The sequence below is a fragment of the Lynx rufus genome, unplaced genomic scaffold (assembly GCF_022079265.1).
Source record: "Lynx rufus isolate CCGP_SWC_20201006 ecotype Redwood Valley unplaced genomic scaffold, mLynRuf1.p SCAF_14, whole genome shotgun sequence".
In the NCBI taxonomy this organism is placed as follows: Eukaryota; Metazoa; Chordata; class Mammalia; order Carnivora; family Felidae; genus Lynx; species Lynx rufus.
The window spans coordinates 66,308,349-66,316,423 of NW_025814828.1; the positions used below are offsets into that span (position 1 = coordinate 66,308,349).

The window sequence follows — 8,075 nt, forward strand, 5'->3', positions numbered from 1 at the left end:
TTAAAAAAAAAAGACCATACATCATACAATTATATGGAGTGTGCACAGGGAACCCATTAATATGCTGTACCCACAAAATCCCCCCCCTTTCCATGTTGACTTTCAGAAAGTTCTATCTGGTGGATTTGCGTCACAGGTATTCATTCTTACTTTTCTGCTGAGAAATGTTCATTCTGCAGTTCAAGTTTTGACAAAAGGTGGCACCAAACAACAACCGTCTTAAATCTTCTTTCCTAAGAAGTGTCTACAAAGAGTAAAAAATACTAACAATCTCTTAAACCCAGGCTTTGCAGTAAACATGATTTTAATTCTGTATGAAAAAAACCTTGTAGATGTAAAAAAGATTGTGAAAACATATAGTACTGGGCCTGCAGAGCATGAAACACCAGGAGGAAATGGTGGGACTTGGCAGTTGGCAGGTGTGTAAACATTCTGCAGGGCAGAAAACAGGGGTGGAAGAGTGACTGAGAGAGTCTGGGGCATCAGAGCAGTATCTTAGTGGTTGTGTCCTGTGTCATGGACAGTGGAGATGCCAACAACAACAACAACAACAAAACAGACTCTTAAATATAGAGAACAAGTTGGTGGTTGCAAGAGGGGAGGTGAGTGGGGGAATTGGTGAAATATGTGAAGGCGATGAAGAGTTCACTTACTATGGTGAGTGCTGAGTAATGAGAATGAGTAATGAGAATTGTTGAATCATTACATTGTACACCAGAAACTAATATAGCACTGTATGTTAGTTTTACTTAAATTGAATTAAAAAAAAAAAAGAAAGAAATCACATTCGGTTTAAATGGACTAGATTCATTATATAAGCATAAAAGAAAATGTATATAAAAATAATTTTCTTTAGAAACATATTATTATAAAGACTCATAGTGTCATGTGTTGGTCTTCTAAATATAGAGCTTTTTAAATAAAAAAAAATCAGCAGAGTGTGCTTGTTAATGTAGCAGATACATGGGCCAGCCTAGGTCTGTTGTACGAACAATAGGGAGATGGGGTGGGAGTGTCTACATTTTGAATGATTTCTCCTGTGTATTATGGTATTTTTTTCAACATTAAAAAGCACTACTATAGATGTGCAACAAGGTGTTCTTAAAATGTGGGTTTCTTGGGGCACCTGGGTGGCTCTTCCGTCAAGTGTCTAACTTTGGCTCAGGTCATGATCTCACAGTTTGTGAGTTCAAGCCCTTCAAGGAGCTCACTGCTGTCAGCCTGAGCTGGCTTCAGATTCTGTCTCCATCTCTCTCTGCCCCTTCCCCACTCATGCTTTCTCTCTCTCTGTCTCTCAAAAATAAATAAACATTAAAAGTGTTTTTTTTAATGTGGGATCATTTAATGCCTCATTTTGGTATTAATTTTTTGCTACAACTGGCCTTTAAATATCTATATCTGCTCTATCTGGATCAAAAGTGAACAATTCTTGAGTGCCTGAGTGGCTCAGATGCTTAAAGCTTCTGACTTGGGCTCAGGTCATGATCTCATGGTTCGTGGGTTCAAGCCCCACACTGTCAGTGCAGAACCTGCTTGGGATTTTCTCCCTCTCCCTCCCTCTCTTTGCCCCACCCAACTTACGCTTTCTCAAAAATAAATTAATAAACTTTTAAAAAGTGAACATTCCTTTCTCTTCAATCATACTTACTCAACGCTTGATATGGGAGACACTGCAGTATTTTACTAAGGCTCACATAACAAAGTATCACAAACTGGGTGGCTTAATCCATAGAAATTCATTGTATCACAGTTCTGGAGACTAAAACCCTGAAATCAAGGTGTTGCTAGGGCAATGCTCCCTCAGAATCCCTTCAAGGACTGTATCCATGTTTCTTCCTAGCTTCTGTTGGTTTGCTGGCAATCTCTGCATTTCTTGGCTTGCTATTACTCCAATCTCTGCCTTCACTGTCATATGGTGTTATCCTTGTTCTGTCTTCACATGGTGTTTTCTTATAAGGACACCAGTCACATTGGTTTAGGGACACACCCTACTTTATTATAACCCCATCTTACGTAATTACATCCTCAACATCCATAGTTCCACATTAAGTTACTTTGTGAGGAACTGGGCATTAAGACTTCAACTTCTATTTTTTGGAATGACTTAATTCAACCCAAAACTGTCACTGAATTAGTTGCTGAGGATGCCACACCTTGAACAAGACAAGGCAGTGTCTTTGGCACTTTGTTTCTGCTTGGGAAAACTGGCAATAAGCAGGTTAACAATCAATAAGTAGGACAATTGAATATGGAAATGAGTGCTTTAAAGACAATAAAGGAATCCATTGAGGAGGAAAAGGTGGGGATGAGGATTTTTATAAATGGGGCTGTCAGTGAGCCCTGGACAACAAGAGGAAAACAGGCATGGGATGGCCTTTTCATGGGACCAGTTTTTTCCATTGGGAAATGAGCTGGAGTGGCTGAAACCTGGCAGGCAAAGTGCAAGTGGTAGATGAGGTTGAAGGGCATAACCATTGGGAAATAACCATTAGGAGAATCCTGCAGAAGTCCAGAGGAAGAGCAAGGAAGCAACAGCTTAGCACTGCAGGAATGTGCAGTGGACATGGTTGGCCCTAAACAAGGTTTGTTGGAAGTTACACAGTTGGAATCTGTAGTAGCTGTGGATTAGGGTATGTGAGAATAAGACTGAATCCAGGATGAGCCCCTCGGATTTTTCTTTGGCCATGTACAGAAATGGTGGTGATTTTTCCTGACATAGGTTGTTCCAAGCACTTTTGAAATATTTCATGTTACATAGTTAGGTATCCAATCATGGTTATAGTGGCAGTGATTTAAAACACGTATCAAAAAAAATAATAATAAACACATGCATCAGTTGATGAATAGGATTTACTTGCAAGATTATGAAGCTGTATTAAAAGCATACAAAAACATTTTTAAGCTAAACCAAAAGAATCTGAACTTGCATATATTTATAAAAACATATGGCATTTATTGAGTTATTATTATGTGCCCTGTACTGTTCTAAGTGAGTTCATGAATTAGTTCAACCAATTCTCAAAATGACATGAGGAAGGGCCAACTGTTTTCCCCATTTTATAGAATATGAAACTGAGGCACATAGAAGTTCTTTAACTCTCCCAGGATGCCCACTCTCACTTCAGTAGCATTGTAAAAGTTATATGATTTTTGACTATTCATCCTTGTGAAAACCAAAATGCGTATGCAGTTTTGCTTTAAACTGTTTTCTTCTCCAATTAGTACTGTATAAATGAAATTTTGCAGGTAAGGAAATTGGGTGACTGTAATGTGAAGCAAAAGTTATCAAACTCACACTGTTTTGTTTGTAAGTGGAGAACTAGGGTTTAGCCCTTCTCTGTTTCCAGAGCCCACACTCCTAACCAGTAAACTTAGAAAGAAGAAAGAGACATTGGTTGAACTTCATTAGCCAACAGTGAATGATATTAGGCTGATCCATATCTCTTTCAGTGGTGTCAAAAAGAAAACTACAGGCTTAATGTAGAATCACTCAATGCTAAGCCAAGTCATGAAACTTCAGCTTAGCACCTAACATAATTACATTTTCAACCTTCCCAGAAATGTCATTTAAACTGGTCAATCAGGAATTTTCTGGTCAGTACCAATAGTGCAATGTGTCACGTGAACCATCCAATCACCCAAAGGAAGAGAAGATAATCTAATAAGACCCTTTTCTTCCAAAGGGAGGTGACCTCACCCAAATCCTTTTTTTTTTTCTGCTTACGACTAATTTGTACTTCCATTAAAACCCTTTCTGGTCCTCTAGCTTTCTGGGGCCCCTCTACTTGCTAGATAGAATGCCCTCTGATTGATGAATTGCTTAACAAAGCCAGTTAAATCTTAACATTCACTCCGTTGAATTTGTGTTAACAGTGAAAAATATGCTTCAGTAAGCATTTTTGCATGTGTGGAGGGTATTTTTTTTAAGAAAAGTGAGAAGATGATAATTATAAAAGCAAAAGGACAACAATACAGTTACTATACCTTAGACAATTTAGCAATTTCCATCTTTTTCATTTGGTTCTTACAGCCTTTGGTGATATCTCATTGTGGTTTTATATAAATTGATGTCAGCTCTTAGGTCTCTTTTCTTCTAAACGTCCTCTTATCATTTTCATGTTCCACTGATTAACTTCACAAACTGGATCTCTGCCCCATGGTATTGCATTCTGGATTATGTGATTGTATCTCTATTGTGTTGTATATTCTGTTCCTCTGGTCCCTCTTGTTTCCTTCAAGTTGGTAATTAGATACAGAGTCCTGCTCAGATTCTGGTTTTTAAGAAAGAGTACCTCAGATGTGCTGTTTAATTTCTTGTAGTGTTATATCATGAGCATCATTGTGTCTTGCTGTCTTGCCTCCTCTGTCTTTGCGATGTATCCTTGGGTTCAGATATTTTCAACCTGATCCATTCACTATGAAATTTCCCATCTGCCTTTCACTCAGGTTTTTTGGATCCTCTTAAATATTAATACCTAGATCTACATTTCATTAACAGATACAAGGGGTGATGTTTCAATTCTATAATCTCTTCTGCATTTATTAGCTAGAATTCTTCTATACAACAAACTACCCCTTAATTAAGTGGTTACTTGATCTATACGGAAAGGAAGAATGAATGCTTACTTTTGCACTATTTCCACTTTTCAAAACGATGCCATATTTCACTGATATCCTCCAAAGATGAATATTGAGTTGGTTTCATTTGTTTTTTGTTTTCCTTTAAAGTGTCCTCATGAGCTCTAGATGTTTATATATTTGAGTTTGGGATCTATTGCAGTCATTAATAACTATGATGTTGAAATTGTTCTGTCTTTGGCCTATGGAATCCCCTTTGGGTTGGGATTTGTGTCCTTGATATGTTTTCTGGTATAAGCATTTGGTCCAAACTCACCTGGTGCAATCCCTACAAAGTCTCAGAATTAGACATTTTTCCAAGGAAGCCTAGTTCCTCTTAGGGGAACATGTTTTTAGACAGTTCAATCTGGGAGCTAGAGGTGCCCATTGTTACTGGATTGGCCATTTGTTTTTGTTCTTTCCAGTGCATGGAGCCTAAAAATACATATAGGCTTTCCTGTAAAAGCAACATCTTTGTGACATTTTTAACTTTAGTATTCCTCTCCTTTTTCTTCCCCCTCTCCTTAAACAGAATCTACACAAACTTCCTCATAATAATTGTCAAGGTTAGCCATGTTCTCACAGTCCTCAGAAAACTCACATTCCTCCATGCCTTCATTCATATTACAGTGAACAAAGACATTCTTGGCATACATCAGGTCAAACTTGTGCTCCACGCCAGCCCAGACCTCAAGAATGGCTCTGGTGTTGCTCAGCATGCACACAATTTGCTGTACATTGAACAGGTCTCCTGCACCAGGTAGCACAGTGGGAGGCTATTAATTAATGACAATTTTGAAGGAGTGGGGCAACAGTACACTAACTGAATGGTACACTTGATCTTGATGGTGGCAATGACAGCAATGATATGTTTGGAAACCATGTCACCATGACACAACAGGCAAGAACCCATGTATTTACCAGGGTGAGGATCACATTTCACCATCTGGTGGGCTGGCTCAAAGCATGAATTGATTTCTGCTACAGAAAGCTTTTAATGGTAGGCTTTCTCAGAATAGATGATTGGAACATATGTGGCCAGAGTAAAGTGGATGCAGGGATAGGGCACCAGGTTAGTCTGGAATCTGTAAGATCAACATTCAGAGCTCCATCAAATCTGAGGGAAACAGTGATGAAGAACATAATTTGACCTATAAACCTATTTAGGTTATTGTAGGTTGGGTGTTCAATATTGAGGTTTCTATGACAGATGTCATAGATAGCCTCATTGTCTACCATGAAGGCACAATCAGAATGCTGCGGGTAATGAGGATGGAGTTGTAGGGCTCAACTACAGCTGTGGAAGCCTGAGGGGGGAGGTAAATTGACAACTCCAGCTTAAACTTCCTGCCATAATTAACAGAGAGATGTTCCATCAGCAGGGAGGTGAACCTAGGAATGGTTCCCCTCCAAAGCTGTGGAAAACCAAGAAGCCTGGAAGACCTATGCACTGGTTCATCCAGTTTTGGAATTCAGCCCAAGACAAGGTCAAGGATCTCCTTGCCAATGGTGTAGTGCCCTCAGGCATAGTTATTTCCAGCATGTTCCTTGCCTCTGATGAACTGCTCAGGGTGGAAAAGCTGGTGGTAGGTTCCAGTGTGAATTTCCTCAATGACTTTGGGTTCCAGGTCTACAAACACTGCCCTAGGCACATGCCTGCCAGCACCCATCTCACTGGTACAGGTGTTGAAGGAGCTCCCAGCAGGCGTTGCCAATCTGAACACCAGCCTGGTCAACTTGGATGGAGGTGCACTCAAGCATGGTTGTTGCTTTGCAGCTGCTGAGCAGATAGCAGAGAGGAAGAGGAGAGGTTGTTGCTTCTTACGGCATGACTCTTAAGTGGTCATTATAAGAAAACCTGAAAAAGATACCATTTTGTGTCTTATAATTTTTAACACCTACTCTCTTATTAACTTGCAAATATGCAAGACAATATTGTTATCATAGAACTGTAGTCACCATACTGAACATTACATCTCCATGACTTATTTTTGCTGGAAGTTTGTACTTTTAACCCCATTCAACCATTTTGCCCACTTGGCACCCCTCATCTAGGTATTCAATACATCAAAAAGTCTCTGACAGTTGCTGTACATAGATTCTGGTATGTTTTGTTTTCATTATTATTATCCTTTTAAAATTCAACAATTATAATCTGTATTTCCATTTGGGCCCGAGATTTGTTTAAGACTCTCAAGTAGAATCCATTTTCATGAATATTCCATGTTCTTCTGAAAAGTGTCTTGTCTAATAGAGATCAAAATTCAGTATCTCTATATAAAAGGTCCACCTTTGGGATTATGTTGTTTCAGTCTTCTCTACAATGACTAAAAGTATCTCCATTTGAACATTTATGGATTGTGGAAAGTGTATTAGAATCATCTATTATCAGTGTGCTTCTTCCTGTTGCCCTTTGTACCTAATGTAGTTTTTGCTGTATGAATACTTTTACCATGTGATTGTGTATATAAATATAAATATTACACATCTTACTTGTGAAATTTAGCCATTAGCATGAAAAATTAACTTTTTTCTTTTTAAACCCATTTAAACCTTAATTGTACTTTCTCAAATACTGAGATTATGACACCTCTTTTCTTGTTGTTGGCAATTCCTGATATATATACCTTTATTTCAAAATTTGTGTCAGGGTGCCTGGGTGCCTCAGTTGATTGAGTGTCCAACACTTGATTTCATTTCAGGCCATGATCCCAAGGTCATGGGATCAAAACCCGGGTCAGGTTCTGTGCTGAGGCTCTCCCCCACTCATACTCACTCTCTCTCTAAAATTAAAAAAAAAGTTAATATATGTGAATTCCTTTGTGTTAGGCATATCTCTGGAAGAAGCATAGGTTTTGTATTTTCCTATAATAGGTAATTTGAAAACAGTTTTACTAGATGAGTTCGGTGTATTTACATTAACTTCCATGATCAATGTGTCTAATCACTTGGGCTCACTCATGTTACATAGATAATAAACTCATAGAAGTTATACACTCTTATACTAGATCATGTGTTTCATATGCTCACTCTTTTTATTTATATAAGATGGCTGTTGTTTTCTCTTAGTGGTACTTTCATACTAAATTTCTAGCTACCCCACTTAATATTCTTGATATGGAATAAAATCTTACCAATGAGTACAGAAATAGCCAAATTATATTAACAGATATTTCACATAATAACAATATACATACTCATTAATCTTTAAGAAATATGCTAAGTTGGGGTGACTGGGTGCCTCAGTCGGTTAAGTGTACAACTCTTGATTTCAGCTCAGATCATGATCTCATGGTTCGTGGAATTGAGCCCCTCCTTGGGTTCTATGCTGACAGCACAGAGCCCGCTTGGGATTCTCTCTCTCTCTCCCTCTCTCTCTGCTCCTCCCCTGCTCATTCTCTGTCTCTCTCTTTAAAAATAAATAAACATTAAACAAAGAAACATGCCATATTACAATA

At 38.4% G+C, this 8,075-nt stretch overlaps 1 pseudogene; it reads right to left on the minus strand.

The window, feature by feature from the left end:
• Positions 1–5,108: 5,108 nt before the first annotated feature.
• On the minus strand, positions 5,109–6,378 carry LOC124509590 (tubulin alpha-1A chain-like; annotated as a pseudogene).
• Positions 6,379–8,075: the final 1,697 nt, after the last annotated feature.